A 20,320-nucleotide genomic window follows, 5' to 3' on the forward strand; every position below is an offset into this window, starting at 1 on the left:
TCGACATAAATTCCATACAAATTGATTCATTTAATTTAGGCACAAATGAAAACCAAGGAACATTCCGATAGCTCATGATATAACTCCTAAGGAGAGGAGAGAACTAGAAAAAATAATGGAAAAAAGAAAAGAGGTATTTGCTTAGTCCTACGACGACTTGCCAGGGTTAGATAAAAAGATAGCAGAGATAAGAAGGCTAAGACCAGAGTGGGTAGAGAATATTCGGGAAGCAGTTGCTAAACAGGTAAAAGCTAATATTCTTAAAGTAGTTGACTATCCCAAATGGTTGGCAAACACTGTCCCAGTCTCGAAGAAGTATGGTAAGGTTAGAATATGTGTAGATTATTGGGATCTAAACTAGACATATGCCCTAAGGGCAACTTTTCCCTTCCTCACATAGACGTGATAGGTGATAGTGCCGCTTCAAGTGTGACGTACTCTTTCACCGATGGTTTCTCAAGGTACAACCAGATCATGATGGTAGTAGTAGACAAGCTCAAGATGTTCATCACTAAATGATGAAAATACTACTATGAGGTTATGCCTTTTGGACTAAAGAATGCAGGAGTAACTGATGTGCGTAAAATACAAACATCTAAATGGGGTTTTTAAGATCGATTTTAAGGATATTTGGATGTGAATTGGTATCAACACTCACCCTATGCATCTGTTTGTGTGCATTAGGTCCAAAAGAAGTCAAAGAATGAAAAAGGAAAGAATTGGAGCATAATTGGACGTCAAAGTTGCCGAAACGAGCTAAGTACAAGCATTAGGAAGCTGAACATGGTCGTGTTGGTTTCAACACTGGTCGTGTTCCTAACACGGGCATCAACACGGCCGTGTTGCGTGCATCAAAACATCAAAGAAAAGGAAGTTCTTAGGGAGCACGGCCACAGAGAGTAACACGGCCAGGAACACCAGCCCGTGTCCCCAACACGGCCAAGAACACGGCCGTGTGGGCGGCGACAGGGGGAATAATTAAAAGAACGAAGAGAGGAAAGAAGGAGGGGAGGCTAGGGTTAGAACGTCCAAAACCCTAATTTTTCTCTTTCTAAGGATTTTCTGAGCTGAAACCAAGAAAAAAGGAGACTTGGATCAAGGTTTCAATCGGATTCCCTTCATAGATTGAAGATTGGGCGAGGTTCGCTGATTAGTTCTCAAATCGAGCAAGAGGCAACTAGGGTTTGAGATTTCGAATTTGCAAATTTAGGGTTTTTTTCATTCAGCTTGAAAGAGAAGGGTGTACATGCCTTTAATTTTCTTTTCCTTATTTTGTTCCCCAATTACTTTAACCATGAACATGAGTAGCTAGATCTTTTGAACCCATTGGGGTTCACCTTTGTTGATGGATTATGCTTAATTGTTAGTTTTATAATTGTCATTCTTGCAATCTTCTTGCTATTTAGTAATAAAAGTTTGATTCAGTTAATTTGAGACGTTGAATTAATTGTTTATTGGGTTGTTTCTTGACATTGAGAAATGCTTGTTACAACTGGACATTGAATAGTAAGGACTAGTAGTTAACACTTAGAGATAAGGTTGATTTACTCACGGATTAAGAATTAATAACTCTTAATAGTTTTAAATCATACTTAATGCTAATCTGTAGTAATCCGTTAGGAAGAGATTCCATTAGATTAGTGCAGTTTAGGAATTGATAGCTCGAGAGAGGCCGGAATTCAATTCGGGGATTTAGGCACGGGTAAGCAAGATCGGCAATCCATAAAATCCATCTTTAGAATTCCATCACTTAGGCTCCCTTTTGGGTTTGTTTTTCTCCTTGCAATTGTCTTTTGATTGTTCGTTGTCCTTCATTTACTTATTTGCACTCATAACCATTAAATGCGTTAGAACTTTCACACCCTATTTCAGACTAGATAACATAGTAAACAGTAGTAACTCTAGGTTCACCCAATCTCCAGGGATACGACCTCGATACTCACTAGTGCTAGGTTGCATCGGTAGGTTCACTGCCTTAGGTGTAGGTTGCATAAAGAGACCATCAAGTTTTTGGCGCCAAGCACGGGAAACAAAGAATGTGAGTGAACTATAGTGAATTGTTTTGTGTTAATTTAGTCATTGTTTGTTTATTCATTTATTCTTTATTTTTTTTATTATTTATTATTATATTATTTTTAATTGATTGGTGGTTGTTTGGTTGTCGGTTTGGGGTAGTATATGACCGGGAGCTCTAACCCCGATCCTATAGCACCCTTATCGACCGAGCGCTCTCGGATTATTGAGACGAGCGTTTGCGGTGATTGAGAAGGAGGATAGAGTTACAGTTCAGGTTCAAGGAGTTGATGCAATGGAGAACCTCAACCCCCAGGTCGATGATGATCAAAGGACCATGTACGAGTTTGCTCGACCCTCTTTAGATGGGACGAAAACGAGTATAGTCAGACCTGCTGTAGCGGCCAACAATTTTGAGATAAAGGCCAATGTTATCCAGATGATCCAGCAAAGCATGCAGTTTGGAGGATTGCCTAGCGAGGATCCCAATGCACATATCTCCAACTTTTTAGAGATTTGTGACACATTCAAGATAAATGAAACAACTGATGATGCTATTCGGCTGAGATTGTTTCCATTTTCCTTGAGGGACAGAGCAAAGAGATGGCTGCAATCTCTTCCACAACAGACAATCACTACCTGGAAGGCGTTGGCCGAAAAATTTCTATACAAGTATTTTCCTCCCATTAAAACTGTAAAACTTAGAAATGACATATCTTCTTTTATGCAGTTTGATGATGAAAGCATGTACGATGCATGGGAGAGGTTTAAGGATCTTTTGAGATGCTGCCCACATCACGGATTGCCAGTGTGGATGCAGGTTCAGACCTTCTACAGCGGGTTGTACCTTGCAATGAGGCAGATCGTGGACGCTGCAGCAGGTGGGGCGCTAAATAGTAAGACGCCCGAGCAGGCTCAGAACCTGATAGAGGAAATGGCCATGAACAACTATCAGTGGCAATCCTCTAGGAGCCGACCAGGAAGACAGGGAGTGGTCAACCAAGTGGACTCTACAGCAGCCTTGGCAGCTCAAGTGGAGTTTCTAGCCAAGAAGATCGACCAACTCCAAATGCCGGTTCATGCAGCGAACGTTGGCTGCGAGTTTTGTGGTGGCCCGCATTACAAAGGCGAATCGCATCACGGAGGTATGTTTGCTTCATCCTCTACTACTTTTCCATCTAATTCTGTTATGTCTTCTGATGTTGAGCAGGTTGACTATATGGGGGATGCCCCAAGGCAGCATAACGATCCTTACAACAATACATACAACTCTGGGTGGCGCAATCATCCCAACTTCAGTTGGAGGAATAATAACGCTCAGGGTCCACCTGATTCTTAGAGACTTCATCAGTAGCCGCAACAACATTCAGCTGGGCCTGCACAAGCTCCTTCTCTACCAGAAAAGAAGTCAAATTTAGAGAAGCTTATGATGAAGTTTGTGACGTCTACGGAGATAAGGTTCCAGCAAACTGATAGTGCACTTAGTAACCACCAGGCCTCGATTCGGAACTTGGAGACCCAGATTGGCCAAATCTCTAAGATGTTGTCTGAGAGGCAGTAAGGAGCGCTCCTGAGCACCACTGAGTCTAATCTGAGGGAGCACGTGAATGCCATCACTTTGCGTTCAGGTAAGTTAGTTTCAGCTCCTTCTAAGCCTATTTTTGATGACGCCACTATCAATGTGCAGGTTGAGGCGAGCAGTAAGGTTAGGGAACCTGAGGGACAAAAGGTGAAATTAATTCTAGTCAGAGAATATCAACCTAAGATTCCTTATCCTGCTAGAACTAAACAAGCAGAGGCGAAAGAGCAGTTTAGTAAGTTTTTAGATATTTTTAGAAAATGCATATTAACTTGCCTTTTATTGATGCATTGGAACAGATGTCGAAGTATGCTAAGTTCTTAAAGGACATACTTAGCAGAAAAAAGGAAGTTGGAGGAGGTCGCCTATGTTCAGCTCAATGAGGAGTGCTCAGCGGTGTTTCAGAGCAAGTTGCCAGAGAAACGTCACGATTCAGGGAGTTTCACTATTCCTTGCACTTTAGGTAATTTGTGTGTGGATGATGCATTAGCTGATTTGGAGGCTAGCATAAATGTCATGCCCACTAATTTGTTCAATAAGCTAGGTTTGGGGGAGGCAAAATCCACTAGGATGTGCATTCAATTACCGACTGCCTTAAGTTTCCTAGGGGAATTGTGGAAAATGTGCTAGTTAAGGTAGATAAGTTCATATTTCTTGTGGACTTTGTGGTTTTGGATATGGACAATGAGCATGGTGTACCATTAATTTTGGGGAGACCTTTCCTTGCCACAGCTAGAGCTAAAATAGACGTATTTGAGAGGAAGTTAGAACTTAATGTAGGGGATGACTGTGTCACTTTTAGTTTACCTTCAATTGATTATTCTTCCACCGACCATGTTCATGCCATTTGTTGTATTGATGGAATTGATCTTGCATGTAATACACAACCACAAGATGTACAAATGGATGATGCTATACATGTTTCTTCCCCTATTAGTATATGTTATTCATCTGAAAAAAATAACTTGTATCAATATGAGACTTTGTGCTATGATAGACCCGAGAAGGGTAGTTGCAAGTTTGTTTTTGACAGGTCACCTAGCCGGAATGTGGAGTGGATGAATGGACATCCCAAATCGGTCCAGAGAGCACCTCCTTGGTCATCTACCGCACACATCGGACCTTCTCGTTGCGCTTATATGCCTCGAGCCCCAACTTACATTGAGCCTACCTTCTTAATTTGCCTGCGATGCAAGAATGCTGTTGTAGAGTCCAGCTAGATGACTCAAACAAAAAGAAGCACCGTCGGGAGGCATTCCCGAATCTATCTTTTTGCTTTCTGAATTTTTGGACATTTTTTTATTTTATGTAGTCATTGGTAGTTAGATATTTCAGTCTGTTTTTAGTAAGTTTGATTTTGAGGAGATACTATCTTATTGAACCTTTTACTAGATGTTGCTTGGAATGTGTTTATTCTTGAGTTTTACAGGAGTTAGCCTACTTGATGCTCATACCTAATTTTGAGGACTAACATATTTTGAAGTGTTAAAGTACACATCAAGGGCAGTATCTAGTAGACTTTCTAGTTTTTATCTCTTTATGTCGTTTTGTTTTTCTCTTAGTTTTCCAATTTCTTTTATGGACTCCCATAATCTGCTTCATTTTACATATTTTATTCCTGCCTACCTTGTTCACACTGAGGACAGTGTTTTTCACACGTGTGGGGTAGGTACCGTAGATTTGTGCAGCTTTTATCGAACCTTGTTGGAAGAAGGCAATGAACAAATCTCTTAATTACAATCCAGCCAGCCATTCCTCTACCACAGACTAGCCAACCCCCTGATATACTTGCTGATGCACCTCCTTTCACTCTGGAGCCATAGTCAGGGCAGTATTAGTTCTTTTTCCTTTTTGATTTCTTATATTTTGTACACTGGGGATGGTGTGTCCTTCAAGTGTGGGGTGGGTGATATTTATCCCGTCTCAGTGATTTGTTTATTCTTTCTGCAATTTTTTGTAAAATTTTGAAAATTTTTCACTTTGTTTCGATGCTCTTACTGTTGACTTGCTTTTGAAATCCTGTTTCGATGCTCTTACAGATAGTTTTGAGTCTTGCGGAAGAATGTAAGATAATTAGTTTGAGTTTTGCACTAAGTTGCTTTGGTTTATTTAATTCTGTTTTGATGATTTTTGTTTGGAACCTACTCAAAGGCACTTGTGAGAAATTGAGCCTAAATTGTAAGCGTAAACTTTATATGCTTGTATTTATTTCTTGTTGAGAGTGTCGATTACTGTCTTTACTTTTAGAACTTGCTCGGTAATGCTTATGAGGGCCACAAGGAGAGTTTAATACTTTGGTATGATAGAGGCACTTAGGTTTTTTATTCTAGCCAAATAGCCTTCATTCATTTATTGATTATGTAGATAACCCCTTCTTTCACCATTTCCTGTATCATATTCCATTACCACTTAGTTTTATTCTGCTTTGGGTTATGATTTTGCATATGAGTTGTTTTTATTGGGAATTTTTTTCTTGGGAATAGCGTTGGAATCTTGTAGCAGCTTACTTCAATCCAAAAAGAAATTCACTCTATTATGTGAATGTTCTTCCCTTATGAAAAAAAAGAGATAGAAGAATAAGAGGGAAAGGTGATGAAAAGAAAGAAAGTAAGTGAGCTAAACATTTTGACTTGATTTCTATTTCCCACCTTGGACTACTGTCCATTATTTACCCCTTGTGATCATTGTGACTTATGTGCAGGTCATGTATTTCATTGCAGAACACCATAGGTTCAACTCTGACCAAATTTACCTACCCTTACCTAATCCCCATTACAACCTTTATAAAGACCTCTTGACATGGTTGTTGACTCTCCATAAGTGGTAGGAGTAGGATTTAAGAGCAAGCATATAGTAAGTAAGGTAGTAGTTGATGCATTGAGCGATTAAACACTACCCTTTAAACACTTTGAGTGATTTAGAGTGAATCTAGTGAGGAGTTGGTTTTGAATAATTTCGTTGAGACAATATTGTGTGAACTATTGGCATCTTGGTTGTGATACTTGAATTGATTGCTTCTTTTCTTTTTGTTTGACTTACGCTTGTTAAGGATATGTGCAGGAGCTCTCTAGCTTGTCTGTCAGTTTAGGTATTGTTCCTTAGTGGTTTATTTTCCTTACTTTACTTTTGATTGCTTGAGGACAAGCAATGAGCTAGGTGTGGGGTTATTTGATGTGCGTAAAATACACACATCTAAATGGGGTTTTTAAGATCGATTTTATGGATATTTAGATGTGAATTGGTATCAACACTCACCCTATGCATCTGTTTGTGTGCATTAGGTCCAAAAGAAGTCAAAGAATGAAAAAGGAAAGAATTAGAGCATAATTGGACGTCAAAGCTGCCGAAACAAGCTAAGTACGAGCATTAGGAAGCTGAACATGGCCGTGTTGGTTTCAACACTAGCCGTGTTCCTAACACGGGCATCAACACGGCCGTGTTGCATGCATTAAAACATCAAAGAAAAGGAAGTTCTTAGGGAGCACGACCACAGAGAGTAACACGGCCAGGAACACTAGCCCGTGTCCCCAACACGGCCAAGAACACGACCGTGTTGGCGGCGACAGGAGGAATAATTAAAAAAATGAAGAGAGGAAAGAAGGAGGGGAGGCTAGGGTTAGAACGTCCAAAACCCTAATTTTTCTCTCTCTAAGGATTTTCTGCGCTGAAACCAAGAAAAAAGGAGACTTTGATCAAGGTTTCAATCGGATTCCTTTCATAGATTGAAGATTGGGCGAGGTTCGCTGATTAGTTCTCAAATCGAGCAAGAGGCAACTAGGGTTTGAGATTTCGAATTTGCAAATTTAGGGTTTTTTTCATTCAGCTTGAAAGAGAAGGGTGTACATGCCTTTAATTTTCTTTTTCTTATTTTATTCCCTAATTGCTTTAACCATGAACATGAGTAGCTAGATCTTTTGAACCCATTGGGGTTCACCTTTGTTGATGGATTATGCTTATTTGTTAGTTTTATAATTGTCATTCTTGCAATCTTCTTGCTATTTAGTAATAAAAGTTTGATTCAGTTAATTTGAGATGTTGAATTAATTATTTATTGGGTTGTTTCTTGACATTGAGAAATGCTTGTTACAACTGAACATTGAATAGTAAGGACTAGTAGTTAACACTTAGAGATAAGGTTGATTTACTCGCCGGATTAAGAATTAATAACTCTTAATAGTTTTAAATCATACTTAATGCTAATCTGTAGTAATCCGATAGGAAGAGATTCCATTAGATTAGTGCAGGTTTAGGAATTCGGTAAGCTCGAGAGAGGAACCGGAATTCAATTCAGGATTTAGGCACGGGTAAGCAAGATCGGCAATCCATAAAATCCATCTTTAGAATTCCATCACTTAGGCTCCCTTTTGGGTTTGTTTTTCTCCTTGCAATTGTCTTTTGATTGTTCATTGTCCTTCATTTACTTATTTGCACTCATAACCATTAGCTGGTACGTTAGAACTTTTACACCCTATTTCAGACTAGATAACATAGTAAACAGTAGTAACTCTAGGTTCACCCAATCTCCAGGGATACGACCTTGATACTCACTAGTGCTAGGTTGCATCGGTAGGTTCACTGCCTTAGGTGTAGGTTGCATAAAGAGACCATCAGTAACCTATCAGAGGCCAGCTGTAAGGATCCATTTTCGGATCTAGATATCGAGGGAATTACGAAAACCTCAATGATGAAAGTTATTGCCTTTCTCGAGTCTCGAGAGATTAAGAGGGGATGAATCGAAGCAAAGTTTGAGAATAATTAGACTTAAAAATTACTTTTCTAGAATCAAATTGGACCCACTTGATAAGAAAAATTAAGTTTGAGGAGTGAAATGGCAGTTTTTACAAGTTCAAAGACTAAATTGTCAAAAATTTGAAACTTTTGTCCCTTAGAGCAAATCGACTCTATGTATAGATGAATCGGCTCTACATAGTGCGATTGACTATTTTAAGAAATCTGATTCCATTTTACATGTGTTTTCGACCTAAAACGCTAAGAATGGTTAAAAGAAGAAGTTTTTTAAAAGATATTTATGATAATTGTTTGAATATAAAAGATTTAATTTCCTTTTATTGAATATTATTCTGATAAAGGGAAGGGATAATCGATAGTTTATTTCTTAAATAATTAAATATTTATTTATTTTTCTAGGGTTTTGATAAGCATAGTTTTACACATATTTGCTTGCATATTATTGCGTATGTTCTTAGCAATTATTGTGCTTTTATTCCCAGATCACCTGTGTTTTGTGTTCTTTTGCATTTCAGGAACATTTATAGGACCATCATCGGTGTTTAAGCAATTATAGATCAATACGTGCGGAAACGGACGAGAATTCATCAATATCGGACAAGAGCCGCATGCATACATCGAGCACTGGACTCGGCCGTGCTCAACCATTGGCTTTGATTCTTGAATTTTGCACTTTGGGCACGGTTTAGTAGCCACCACGGCCTTCAACACGGCCCCGTGGTGGCCAACACGGGGAGCAACACTACCGTGGTGAAACCCTACTTGGTGAGATCCACGGTTTCAAGACGGCCCTGGACTTCGGCTTGACCAAAGACGGCCTTGAACACGGCCGTCTTGAGTTAAATATATAAGAAAATGAATTTTCATAGAAACCGGAAGAGGAAAAAGAGTGACATAGAGCCACTGGTTCGGTTCTCGCATTGAGTCACGAGAGAGTTGCGGGGTGTAAGAATCCCAGAATCACAAGGTTCCGAGTGCAAAACCATAGTGGAAGTAATTCAAGAGGCAGTTTGGGAGATTAATCAAAGTGTAGATCCAGATTTGGAGCTGTTCATCCAATTTGAGAGAAAAGGGTGTACATGTTTTATTTTCATTATTCTTTCATTGTAATTGATTTCCTAGATTGTTTTAAACATGAACATGTTTAGCTAGACTGATTTAATCCATTGGGATTTCTTTACTATGTTGGCTTGATATTATATTGTTGGATTGTTTGAGTTGGTTTTGTATTCTTCTTGTTTTCAATATTAATAAGATTATGCATTATTCATGAGACGTTGTGAATTGTGATGTTTAGATTGCTTTATGAGATTGAGAAATCCGTTTGGCAATTGGAATTTTGAATAACAAGAACTGGTTAATAATCGCTTAGAGATAAGGATAATTAACTAGCCGGATTAAGAATTAACAAAGCTTAATAGAGGCGGATTAAAGCTTAATGCTAATTTAAGAATCAATCGTTAGGAAGAGTTTCCAACTTTAGGTTATTAAGTTTAGGAATTCGGTTATCTCGAGAGAGAAACCGAATTCGGTTAAGAATTCATCCACGGGTAGCATAATTAGACTCACCGATCCTTTATCTTTTGTTCGGTTGCCAACTAGTTTAGATTCCCTTTGGGTTTGTCTTCTTGTCTTGATTATTTCATTTATCAATTACTCCTGCATCTCCCTCGGAACTTATCTTGTAGTTAATAGTTAGTTTAAAAATTATTCATTATCCATTTTAGGTTAATATAACAAAGAACAAAGGAGTAACTCTGGGCTTTCACTTTCTTGAGGAATACGACCTTGATACTCGCCATTAGTGCTAGACTGCATCGATAGGTACACTGCCTTAGATTGTAGCTAACATGATTAGCAGCCATCAAGTTTTTGGCGCCGTTGCCGGGGAACAGTAACGGTGAACTAGAGTGAATTGTTTTTGTGTTAATTTAGTCATTATTTGTTTATTCATTTATTCTTTATTTTTATTATCATTTATTGTTATATTTTTTTGATTGATTGGTGGTTGTTTGGTTGTCGGTTTCAAGTAGTATATGACTAGGAGCTCTAACCCTGATCCAATAGCACCCTTATCTGACCCGGAGCGCTCTCTCAGATTATTGAGACGACGTTTGCAGGCAGTTGAGGAGGAGGATAGAGTTACGGTTCAGGTTCAAAGAACTGACGCGATGGAGAACCTCAACCCCAGGCCGATGATGATCAAAGGACTATGTACGATTTTGCTCAACCCTCTTTAGATGGGATGATTTTTGGACTCAATTCCAAGACACACACTTAATCAATTGTTTCCTATACCTCAATTGTAGACCTTGAGAGATCAATTTCATCAATTGAAGGAGGGATTTCACTTGTTCCAACATCGAATTGAAGATCAAGACAAACTTTGGGAGCATTCAAGAGGCAACTAGGGTTTGAGATTTCGAATTTGCAAATTTAGGGTTTCTCATTCAGCTTGAAAGAGAAGGGTGTACATGCCTTTAATTTGTTTTTCCTTATTTTGTTCCCTAATTGCTTTAACCATGAACATGAGTAGCTAGATCTTTTGAATCCATTAGGGTTCACCTTTGTTGATGGATTATGCTTAATTGTTAGTTTTTATAATTGTCATTCTTGCAATCTTCTTGCTATTCAGCAATAAAAGTTTGATTCAGTTAATTTGAGACGTTGGATTAATTGTTTATTAGGTTGTTTCTTGAAATTGAGAAATGCTTGTTACAACTGGACATTGAATAGTAAGAACTGGTAGTTAACACTTAGAGATAAGGTTGATTTACTCGCCGAATTAAGAACTAATAACTCTTAATAGTTTTAAATCATACTTAATGCTAATCTGTAGTAATCCGATAGGAAGAGATTCCATTAGATTAGTGTAGGTTTAGGAATTCGGTAAGCTCGAGAGAGAAACCGAAATTCAATTCAGGATTTAGGTACGGGTAAGCAAGATCAGCAATCCATAAAATCCATCTTTAGAATTCCATCACTTAGGCTCCCTTTTGGGTTTGTTTCTCTCTTTGCAATTGTCTTTTGATTATCCATTGTTCTTCATTTACTTATTTGCACTCATAACCATTAGCTGGTACGTTAGAACTTTCACACCCTATTTCAGACTAGATAACATAGCAAACAGTAGTAACTCTAGGTTCACCCGATCTCCAGGGATACGATCTTGATACTCACTAGTGCTAGGCTGCATCGGTAGGTTCACTGCCTTAGGTGTAGGTTGCATAAAGAGCCCATCAAGTTTTTGGCACCGTTGCTGGGGATTGTTTGAAAACTAGAGTGAAATTTGCTATTTGTTAATTTAGCCATTTTTTTTTCTTTCTTATTATTTTATGATTTTTATTTTTATTTGTTTAATTATTTTATTTTATTTGTACATATTTATTTAGTTTAAGTTTATGATTCAGATAGTGAATGATAAGGAGGTTCAATGCTAAATTCAAACTCTTTGTATGACACATTGGAAAATGGGATCAGGAACCAAGAGAGTGTTAAAAATTGGGATGCCCGAGCATTTTTAGATGCTCGAGTGGAATCGTTTTGCAGGGCTACCGATCAACTCTCTTCTCCTATCCTTTCATCTCAAGTCTTTTGTGAATTTTGTTGTGGTTTACATGTGTGTAATAATTGTCCATTGTATAGTGATGTTGCTCATTGTTCTTATAACTGTGAACAGGTGAATTATACAGGAAGTTGGCCAAATGACTCGTATGGAAGCACCTACAATCAAGAGTGGAGCACTCATTCACCCTTTGGATGGAGCTTAGATGGCCAAGAACCACTAGGAATTCAGCAACTACATCAGCAGCCTAATCTTACACCTTCAACTCAAGATGAAGAGTTAGTTTCAGAGGAGCTGATGATGAGGTTCATAACAAGTCTTGAGGAAAGATTCCAACAAACAGAGAGGGTACTTAAAGGTCAACAAGCCTCAATTAAGAACATAGAGCATCAAGTAGGCTTGATCTTTCGATTCTTAGCGGCGAACAATGGGGAACTCCATCAAACGCTACTGAATCCGAAGAGTATTTGAGCGCCATCACTTTGCGTTCAGGTGAGAATTTTTTTGGTTTATCTACTATGTTTGACGATAATGCTTCTGTGCAGGACGATTTCTTGAACATGGAGATGGAACCAGAAAAGGAAGAGGCAAACATAATCTCTCTGAAAGACTACCAACTGGAATGTACAATTGATGATGTTGAGTTGCAGTTAGAGGAATTGTTGGTAGATTTTCCACAAGTCCCTTCGATGATGGAAGATGAGCACGAGTTATCCAATGAAGAAGTCTTGGAGGAGCTCGAGTTTCTCCTAGCAAGTGAACCAAACCAAGGACTGAAGAAAACCATCAACACTCCTAAAGAAATTGCCCAACCGTCGATCCTTCCAATTGTTGAAACTCTAGCTTTCAAATTGGAAGAGCCCCTAGAGCATCATGACTACATGCAAATATATGAGGAGCGAGTTTTGCCCATCATACTGGCAGCTTGCTTGACTGTCGGGAAGAGGAAATTGACGATTATCCCTCTAAGCGGATACTTGAAGACATTTGCTTGGAAGAAGGATGGATGGTCGTCGATCACGCCCATTTACCTTTCACTATGAGTCCAGCTAAGAAGACTCATCACATAAAAAAGAAGCGCTTTTGGGAGGCACCCCAAACTTTATCTTTAATCTTTAATATTTTAACCTTTTGTTTTGAAACATTTTATTAGTTTTAGTTTTCATATTTTCAGTTTCGATTTTATTTCTTTATTTTATTATTTTCGGATTCTGGAGGCACCGAATTTCCACAACATCGGCCCTCGATGGATGATCGAGCGATCCCTAGATCTTTTTATTTTTCCGCATTTATTTACTTTATTTTTCATACATGTCATGCACTTGGATTGTATTGCCTTTGTTCTCTTAGTTGAGCATTCCATGCGGGGTATCCATAACATTTTACACTGAGGACAGTGTGTTCTTCAAGTGTGGGGTGCTTATGGGTAAACCTTAATCTCTCATATGGATTTTTAATATATCTGAAATTGCCATGGCTAGGTGGTGTGTATTTTTAGGGGATGTTAGGACACTATGTTTTTATGCACTTGAGTATGCTATTTTTGAGCTGATTGATGACTTGATTTATAGAATTGTAGTTACTTTTCTTTGCTGTTCATTGTCCTTAGAAAACAATTTATGGTGTTTTACACATCAACCCTGCTGGGTTAGACCGGTGTTATTTAATTATTTTTTCGAATTGTCGAATTTTAACTTAGAACGTTGATAATATCATATGCATGTGTTTCTTAAGTAATGATTCAATTAATGATGTTGCGAACCAACTGCACCTAATACCACACCTGAAAGTGAGATTTTGAGCCAGTTGAGCATTCATTATACTTATGCTCTTTATATTTCTTGTTTGAGTGTGCATTGTACTTAACTTTGCTTCTAGAACTTGCTTTGTAATGCGTGTTGAAGTTACATAAATATTGTGAATACCATGAGATGATTTGGGCGATTTAGGATTCACCACATTTGACCAAAAGCCTATCACCTTATGTTTCCATTAGTTAGCCAGTTTTTTAGCCTTAACCTTTTCTTCATAATCTACACCTATACACTTCAATTATACCATTCTTTACATTTATCTTTCCTTTACCCTTATGCTGGAATTTCTTTCTGTGATTTATTCAACTTTATGTGGGATTAAAATGCTAGTTGCTATGTTGGTAAATTCACTAAATCTTTTTGATATTTTAAATGCTCCCTTTGATCCAATTTGTATTTGTTATTCTTTATGTTTATTCGAGTTGTATGCAGCGGTCGCTAATAAGCTGCTAGTTCATTATTATAAAAAAAACAAAAAAAAAACAAAAAAAAGAGAAAAAGAAAGAAGAAGAAGAAAAAAAAAGAATATATAATAAACAAATCTCTTAAATTATTTATCTTTTTATTAGATTTAGAGCATTTGCGAGCGTTATTCTATGAAGTAGGGATTTTAGTGAATGATTCTTTTTGTGATCTTAGGCATTTAATCCTTTGGGCATATACTATTGTTTATCGCACGAATTCCAACACTTTCACACTTCTGTCCAAATCTCCGTACCTTTACCTTAGCCCCATTACAACCTTGGTAAAGACCCTTTGATTTTGGTATTTACTTATTCATAGTAGCGAAGATATGATTTATGAGCAAGCTTATGGTGAGCGGGTCTTGTGCATTTGCTTTGAGGGATTTGTTATTTACCTAATATACACTTTGAGCGACTTGAGTGATCCCTGTGAGGCATTGGTTCATGATGTTTGTGTTGAGTTGTCATTTAAGTTACTCATGCATTAATATTATTTCCATTATGTGTAAATGATTTGCAATTTGATTTATGATTGAGTATCCTTTGAGATGTGTTGAATACTATCTGTTGTGGACTAGGGGCATAAACTGCATTTGAATTGCTAACTCGTAGTTTTATGGGGTGAGTTGTTAATTGCTTGAGGACAAGCAATAGCTTAAGTGTGGGGTAATTTGATGAGCATAGTTTTACCCATATTTGCTTGCATATTATTGCGTATGTTCTTAGCAATTATTGTGCTTTTATTCCCAGATCACCCGTGTTTTGTGTTCTTTTGCATTTCAGGAACATTTATAGGACCATCATCGGTGTTTAAGCAATTATAGATCAATACGTGCGGAAACGGACGAGAATTCATCAATATCGGACAAGAGCCCGCAATGCATACATTGAGCACGGCCTGGACTCTGGCCGTGCTCAACCATTGGCTTTGGTTCTTGAATTTTGCACTTTGGGCACAGTTTCCGTAGCCACCACGGCCTTCAGCACGGCCTGTGGTGGCCAACACGGGGAGCAACACGGCCGTGGTGAAACCCTACTTGGTGAGATCCGCGGCTGGACTTCCTTGAACACGGCCGCTGAGTTAAATATATAAGAAAAATGATTTTTCTTAGAAACCGGAAGAGGAAAAAGAGTGACATAGAGCCACTGGTTCGGCTTCGCATGATTGAGTGCGAGAGAGTCATGCGGGGAGTAAGAATCCCGGAATCACAAGGTTCCGAGTGCAAAACCGTAGTGGAAGTAATTCAAGAGGCAGTTTGGGAGATTAATCAAAGTGTAGATTCAGATTTGGAGCTGTTCATCCAATTTGAGAGAAAAGGGTGTACATGTTTTATTTTCATTATTCTTTCATTGTAATTGATTTCCTAGATTGTTTTAAACATGAACATGTTTAGCTAGACTGATTTAATCCATTGGGATTTCTTTACTATGTTGGCTTGATATTATATTGTTGGATTGTTTGAGTTGGTTTTGTATTCTTCTTGTTTTCATTATTAATAAGATTATGCATTATTCATGAGACGTTGTGAATTGTGATGTTTAGATTGCTTTATGAGATTGAAAAATCCGTTTGGCAATTGGAATTTTGAATAACAAAAACTAGTTAATAATCGCTTAGAGATAAGGATAATTAACTAGCCGGATTAAGAATTAACAAAGCTTAATAGAGGCGGATTAAAGCTTAATGCTAATTTAAGAATCATTCGTTAGGAAGAGATTCCAACTTTAGGTTATTAGGTTTAGGAATTCGGTTATCGAGAGAGAGAAACCGAATTCGGTTAAGAATTCGTCCACGGGTAGCATAATTAGACTCACCGATCCTTTATCTTTTGTTCGGTTGCCAACTAGTTTAGATTCCCTTTGGGTTTGTCTTCTTGTCTTGATTATTTCATTTATCAATTACTCCTGCATCTCCCTTGGAACTTAGCTTGTAGTTAATAGTTAGTTTAGAAATTATTCATTATCCATTTTAGGTTAATATAACAAAGAACAAAGGAGTAACTCTGGGCTTTCACTTTCCCGAGGAATACGACCTTGATACTCGCCATTAGTGCTAGACTACATCGATAGGTACACTGCCTTAGATTGTAGCTAACACGATTAGCAGCCATCAGGTTTCCTAACTCTACTGCTATAAATAGAATGATACACCCTAGATCTAGGGTTAGCTACATTTCTCAAGGTATTCTTTAAGCTACACTCTAAAAATGTCTATCGACAGATATGGGGAGTTGGTTTTTAGCAAGCCACTAAGAAAGAACTCTAAATTAGAAAACTCATTTAGAATGATAGAAGGTTTTATTAATCTTAAGCAAAATTGGATTCTCAACCAATCTTTGGTTCAACTGCTTCTTCGTCTCTTGAGACTCACAGAATAGCAACCAACAGTGACAACCTCAGGGTTCCCCTACATCTACATCATCAATATCCTCTTCTCAACTAGTTCTCTTATGTTTATTTATGAGTCTACAAACATTATTAGGTTTACTTTTTTGAATGAACAAACATGATTCACATGATTAGATTAGAATTTCTTTCCATTGAACATGTTGATTTTACTGGATTTTGAATTTGATAATAAGAACATGTAGGATTTTGAATCTGATATTTTGATTTTATTGCATTTTGAAGTCTGATTAGTTTAATAATAGAAAAATATAATTAATTTATGTTTGTTTAAATTTCTAGGGTTGTATGATTGAAATTGGGATCTGCCTTAAAATATCATATTTGCTGCTGTCAAGTTTGATTTCTAGGGTTCATATATCTTTTAGGTTTTCTTTATTAAGTTTCATATTTTTTGCATTTTACATATTTTAATCATTTTTCTTCCTACTATGCATGTAAAAATTGACTTCTAGGCATGAAAAACTGAGAAACTCGCAAAACAACCACTTAAACCTCCCAGAGTCGATCGGCTCAGTGACAGTTGATTCGGCTTTGTGTTGATCTGATAAGCTCTATGCCTATGTCTAATCGATTATGTGCATTTTTTGGCCAATTTTTCGAGTTTTCTATATTTTTCAATGATTTCATGTACCATATCTAGTTTGAGGTGTCTTACTTTTTAATTTTCTTAGTTGTAGGTGGGTTGTAATAGTTAGATTTACATTCTACACTTTACTTTTTGTCTTATTTTAGATGAATGCTAAATAAATGATGTATGATTGCTTAATTAAAACTTGGACATGTACACATTAGGCCTCAAAATTAGACCCTGGCATGAAAATTATAATCCATTAGATTAATTAATAATAATTGGACTTAAATTCTAAAATCAACATAGATCTAGTGGCCTCTTCCAAGTCTTAGTTAGGTTAATTAGGCCATATTTAGATTTATGATCACTTAATTGGACCTTATTATAAAAAGTAATCCATTAGGCTTAAACGTTGGAATAAAAAAGCATAATCTATAATTGGGCTAAACTAAGAAGGTCTTGTACATGATTAATTAATAAATTAGATTAATAACTTTAAACGTGAGCTAGGCTTAATAAAAATGGGCTAGACTTAGGTGGATTTCACATGCTATAGTGCTTGATGTGTAAGAATATAATTGTTGCATTTATAGGGGATAGCTTGTTAACTAATAAAATTAAAGATACATAAATAGAGAAGTTAGCTTTCGGATCCATCTCTAGATTTGTGGCGTAGAGCTTCCTTATGGAATCGAGAATGGCCACCCATTAGTAAAAGTGTCCTAGTAAATTACCCGGGTGTCTACTCCCATCTCCATGTTAGTCTCTATGACTAGTTTGATGTTCCTAATTAGGTTGAAAAGTCTTACAATGTCATAGTTGTTAAAGACACTTGGGTGTGCGTCCAAAACCGACACCCATAGTAGCCGCTACCTTATTTCATGATATGATGCATAAGGAGGTGGAGGTGTTCGTATATGGTATGATGGTAAAGTCTGAAACAAGGGAAGGGCATTTTCAGGCTCTTAATAAGTTCTTAGGATGAATGGAAAGATATAACCTTAGGCTCAATCTGAAGAAGAGCATGTTCAGAGTAACATCAAGAAAGCTGCTGGGGCATATAGTGAGTCAACAAGGAATAGAAATTGATCTGGACAAGGTACAGGCTATTCAAGAGATGCCAGCACTGAGGACTGAGAAAGAATTTAGAGGATTTCTAGGACATTTGCAATATATCAGTAGGTTTATTTCCAAGCTTATAATGGTTTGTGATATAATATTTAAGCTTTTAAGGAAACATCAACCCGTTGCATGGAATGAACACTGTCAGAAGGCCTTCGACAGAATTAAAGAGTATCTAATGAAGCCATCAGTATTAAAGCTGCCAAAAGGCAGAAAACCATTGATTCTATACTTAGCCTTGGAGGAGGAAGCTAGAAGGATAATGGTAGCATAGTGTGGGCCTAATAACGTGGAGCATGCAATCTATTATCTCAGTAAGAAATTGCTACCTTATGAGTCAAAGTATAACCTCGTAGAGAAAACGTGTCTAGCCATGATATGGGGTATGAGAAAGTTGAGACACTAAGTGTAAGCGATTTCGAAAATTGACCTGCTGAAATACCTATTCAAAGCTCCGTCACTTACAGGAAAGTTGGCTAAATGGTTAGTGCTCCTAGTAAAATTAGATATCAAGTACCTTACCAATAAGGTAGTTAAGGGCAGGGCAGTAGCAAAGATTTTAGGTCAGAATGCGATTAAAGGATACGACCCTTAGGATCTAGAGTTCCCTGATGAGAATCTGAGAGCAATTAAAATTCAAGAATAGAAGATGTACGTTGATAGAGTCGTAAATGCAAGAGGTACAAGGTTAGGAGTAGTTCTGATCATGCCAGAAGGAGAAATGTTGCTAATGGCTAGGAGATTGGAGTTTAAAGTGACCAAGAACATGGCAGAGTACGAAGCATGTTTATTTGAATGCAAAGTAGTTATGGTCTATAAAGACTCCATAGCTCAGTTGGTAGAGCTCCGCTCTTGCAATTGGGTTGTTGCGATTACGGGTTGGATGTCTAGTAATTCAACAAGCCATCGAGGAATGGGAGATGAAAGAAGAAAGGTTGAAGCCATATGTCAACTACCTCCTCTAGTTTGCAATTTTTCTAAGTATTTGTTCATACACGTACATCGAGATGAGAACCAGATGGTGGATGCACTAACTACCCTATTGTTAATGTGAGACAACCCCTTGCAACTTTCAATGAAGCCATTGGTGATCGTGAAGTGAGGAGCACCTTGTTATCAGGAAGACCGGATAATGCAAGTCTAGATGGGACCAGAAGAGAAGCCTTGGTTCTATGGTCTCAAGAGGTGTATAGAGGATAGGGTTTATTCTGAGGAAGCAAGTGCAAAAGAAAGGTATGTGCTATGGAGACAAGCCAAAAAATTACATCAGTCAAGAAGGAGTATTGTATAGAAGAATGACTCCAAAGGTCCAGCTTCGATGTGTCATTAAGGCAGAGGCGTAGATTACAACAGAGGAGATGCATAAAAGGGTGTGCGGGCCTCATATGAACGGTATAATGTTAACCAGAAAGGTTATGCATCAAGGTTATTACTGGTTAACAATAGAAAAGGATTGTATAGCTCTAGTAAGGAAATATTGTGAGTGACAACTTTACAGCAATCTGAGTCATATACTTCCGACTGAGTTACACAATTTGACATCTCCATAGCCTTTTATAGCTTTGGGGAATTGACATCATCGGTAAAATAAAACCTCCTTCGAATAGTTACAAATGCATAATAGTGGCAATCGACTATCTCTCCAAGTGGGTTAAGACTGAGTCGTTCCCTAATGCAGGGGCAAGACATATGGCTAGGTTTATAAAGAGGAATTTAATCTACAAATATGGAGTCCCACATCATATTGTGATAAGTAATTGTGTGTAGTTCATGGGCAAAACATCAGACCTATCAGCGGAATATAAGATCGAGCATTATAGGTCTTTTCCATATAGACCTCGGGAAAATGGAGCGATGGAAGCAGCCAACAAGAACTTAAAGAAAATACTCTAGAAGATGGTATGGAATCATAAGGATTCATCATTTCAGTTACCCTTTGTGGATATCGAACAATTAAGCGAATGTCAATAGGGCAAACTTCATACTCTTTGAATTATGGGACTAAAGTGGTCTTGCCAATTGATTTGGAATTCA

General features: G+C 37.7%; 1 non-coding gene across 1 annotated transcript; it reads right to left on the reverse strand.

The window, feature by feature from the left end:
- Positions 1-2,710: 2,710 nt before the first annotated feature.
- LOC112534279 lies at positions 2,711-2,817 on the reverse strand. Its single transcript, XR_003078575.1, has one exon. It is a non-coding gene; the product is annotated as a small nucleolar RNA R71 (small nucleolar RNA).
- Positions 2,818-20,320: the final 17,503 nt, after the last annotated feature.

This window comes from Ricinus communis, chromosome 6 (genome assembly GCF_019578655.1).
Source record: "Ricinus communis isolate WT05 ecotype wild-type chromosome 6, ASM1957865v1, whole genome shotgun sequence".
NCBI lineage: Eukaryota > Viridiplantae > Streptophyta > Magnoliopsida > Malpighiales > Euphorbiaceae > Ricinus > Ricinus communis.